The following is a 3,710-nucleotide window of genomic DNA, read 5'->3' on the forward strand; positions in this document are numbered from 1 at the left end:
ATGATGCTAAAGGCCTATACATGAAAAGTTGTGTCGTTCTCTCTCATTTCCCATCCCTCAGTTTCCCTATTCCTCTCCACAGAGGTAACCACTCTTGTTGGGTTCCTGTGTATCCTTCCAGAAATTGGCACACGCATGTGTATACACCCCTGCACACACACAAAGGGGAGCATACCATGCACACTTACTATAGCTCGAAGAGGGCTCCATGTCAATACATATACCTCTATCTCTTTTTGGCCATGTGGTATTCCATATAGACCATAATTTATTAGCCTCACATTGGTGGAAATGAGAGTGGGTTCCAGTCTGGGACCATTATAAACGATGCAATGAATAGCCTCATCTTTATGCTCATGTAAGAGTACGTCTGTAAGATAAATTTGGTGGGAATTTTTCAAAATAAAGTTTTATATCCTACAGAAAATGGTACATAGTGTATTTCCAATGACGTTGAGTGAACTTCATGTTCTAATTCCAGTATGAGCATGTGCTTCATAAGGAAAAGTCAGCTCCTGATTATTTATGAGAGGGTTGCCCTGTGAGGATTTTCATATAGCGGCTCTGGCTGAGCCTTCTGCTGCAGCACTGGTCAAAAAGGGATTGAGGCTGAGACGAAGGAGATGCTAGCGAGGCGGCAGCACGATCCCCTCCAGTCCCTGCAGCGTTGCAATCAGGAGCTGAAGCAGCAGGTTGATGATGTGCTTTCTGAGAGTCGATTGAAAGGAGCTCTAGAAGCCAGTAAAAGGCGAGATATTTACCAAAGATGTATCCAATTAAAACAGGCAATAGATGAAAATTAAAATGCTCTTCAAAAATTAAGCAAAACTTATATTCTCTCATAGGCTGACGAACCTGCCCCTGTTGGGAGTTACAATCAGAAGAGGAGGAACATAATCTTTTGGATAAGCTTACCCACCAACTGCAGGAACTTGCTGTGTCCATAAGTAGAGAAAATGTCGCTGAAACTGGGGCACTTACTGAAGGAGAACACGATGACAATTCTGCTGAAGAAGATGAAAAAGAAGAAGAAGAAGATGAAGAGGCCACAAGTGGAGAATGCATTTGCTGTTGGAGATTTTACGGCTCAGCAAGTCAGAGACCTTACATTTAAGAAAGGGGAAATTGAAACAAACCCTGACGGTTGGTGGATGGCTAAGAATGCCAAAGGAAACAAAGGTCTTATTCCCAGAACGTACTTGGAGCCCTACAATAAAGAAGAAGGCCAGGAGTCTAGTGAAGAAGGCAGTGAAGAAGATGTAGAGGTAGGTGATGAAACGACAGAAGGCACAGAAGTTAAACAAAGAACCGGTTCTCATTGGAGAATAGCTCCCACTATGGGAGCTATTCCTGCCAGGTTCAGGCCTTCCACCCTCTTCCAGCTTCTGGAGGAAGGGAATCAATTTTGAGCAAGTTACTTCTTACAACCAGAGCTCACTACTTCACAACTAGCCTTCAGAGATCTAATGTGGGATGCTAAAACGGGCTCTATTAGGTCAAGACCAAGTCGTGTTTCCTTGATTCTGACCCTCTGGAGCTGTAAGATGATTCCTCTTCCAGGAGTGAGCATCCAGGTTCTGAGGAGACACGTGTGCTTCTGTCTGTTTGACGGCAATAAGGTTCTGAGCAACATTCATACAGTCAGGGCCACATGGCCACCTAAGAAACCCCAAACATGGACTTTTTCTCCCCGGGTTACTGGCATCTTGTCCTGCTTGCTTGATGGTGACTGTTTCATCAGGTCCAATTCTTCTTCTCCAGATCTTGGAATATTATTTGAACTTGGAATTTCTTATATTTGCAATTCTACTGGTGAAAGAGGAGAATTAAGTTGTGGCTGGGTGTTTCTTAAACTTTTTGATGCCAGTGGAATTGCTATTCCAGCAAAAACTTATGAACTCTTCTTGAATGGAGGCACCCCTTATGAAAAAGGTGTTGAAGTGGACCCTTCAGTATCCAGAAGAGCACATGGTAGTGTTTTCCATCAGATGATGTGAGAGGGCAGCCTCAACTTCTAGTAAAACTGAGATATTTGAACAGAAGATCAAGGAACATGCTAAGTCTACTGCCGGAAGTATGTGCTCCATTCATTTGTTGATATTTTATCGCCAGATTCTTGGAGACGTGCTCCTGAAAGACAGGGTGAGCATGCACAGTGCTGATTTAATTAGTAATCCAGTGCTTGCCACCTTCCCCAAGCTCTTGGAGCAGCCTGACATGATGGATGCGCTCAGGAGTTCCTGGGCTGAGAAAGAGAGTACATTAAAAAGATCAGAGAAGAGAGATAAGGAGCTCCTGAAGGCTGTGTTCCTCCTGGTTTACCACTACTGCGCGCTCCCCCTCATCCACTCCGCACTCCGGCCCCCGTTCAGGTGGGCAGAGGAGGAGACAGAGGCCGTCCAATGGAAGGTCATCGCCGACTTCCTCAAGCAAAACCAAGAAAACGAGGGTGCCCTCCAGGCTCTGCTGTCACCAGCGGGGCTCCATGAGCCTTTCGACATTTCAGAGCAGACCTATGACTTCTTGGGTGAAATAAGAAAGAATGCAGCCTGACAGCGGTGCCCCTTGACCTTCCACTTCCCACTGAATCTGATAGACCCTCCATGACAACCTGCATCGCATGACAAAACCAGAAGTAACTGTCCCATCATAACTTAGGCTTTATTCTTTTTTGTTCAGGCCATATTCTATAAGAAATATTTATCTGATCATTTGAATATGTGTTAATACAATGAAGTAAATTTTTATAAGGAATACTATTATATCTAAATTTAAAGAGAATTGTTTTTCAAAAACCAACTAACAAATTTGTTTTGTTTTTCTTTTTCTTTTTTATTGAGTATAGTTGATTTACCGTATTATGAAAGTTTCAGGTGTACAATATAGTGATTGACAATTTTTAAAGATTATACTCCATTTAAAGTTATTAATACTGGCTGTATTCCCTGTGCTGTACAATATATCCTTGTAGCTTATTTATTTTATACTTAATAGTTGTGCCTCTTAATCCCCTACCCCTATCTTCCCTCTCCCCACTGGTAACCACTAGTTTGTTCTCTATATCTGTGAGTCTGTTTCTTTTTTTTTATTGAAGTATAGTTGATTTACAACGTTGTGTTAATTTCTTCTGTATAGCAAAGTGACTCAGTTATACATATATATATATATACACTCTTTTTTATATTCTTTTCCATTATGGCTTATCATAGGATATTGGATATAGTTCCCTCTACTATGCAGTAGGACCTTGTTTTCCATCCATTCTGTATGTAATACCAAGTAACAAATTTAAGTTAACTGTATCTGTAGATTTGTATGAAAGCAAGATTTTATCAAAAGCTAAATTTATGACTATTCAAGAAAGTGAAAATATAATCCACAGAATAGGAGAAGATATTTGCAAATGATATATCTGATAAGAGTCTAGCACCCAGAATATATTAAATATATGATTTTGCTAATAAACTTTGTGTTGTGAAATGTAGGGGAAATCAGAAAAAAAAAAAAAGGGATTGAGAGTGGGAAGCAGAGCGTGTAACCCAGGGAGTGGCTGATGCAGGAATGGAGGTGTATTCTAGCACATTCAGGTCTAATTACATTCCCATGCTGGTTTTAAAATAATTTGGCAATGACCTACCATTTAGAACTGCCTACATTTTACTCATCCCCACCCCCCACCCCTGCCCACATGGTAAGCATAGCCATATTTT

At 41.2% G+C, this 3,710-nt stretch overlaps 1 pseudogene; it reads left to right on the forward strand.

The window, feature by feature from the left end:
• Positions 1–623: 623 nt before the first annotated feature.
• Positions 624–2,630, forward strand: LOC131757141 (nephrocystin-1 pseudogene; annotated as a pseudogene).
• The last annotated feature ends 1,080 nt before the right edge of the window (positions 2,631–3,710 follow it).

Source organism: Kogia breviceps, chromosome 5 (genome assembly GCF_026419965.1).
Source record: "Kogia breviceps isolate mKogBre1 chromosome 5, mKogBre1 haplotype 1, whole genome shotgun sequence".
Taxonomy (NCBI): Eukaryota; Metazoa; Chordata; class Mammalia; order Artiodactyla; family Physeteridae; genus Kogia; species Kogia breviceps.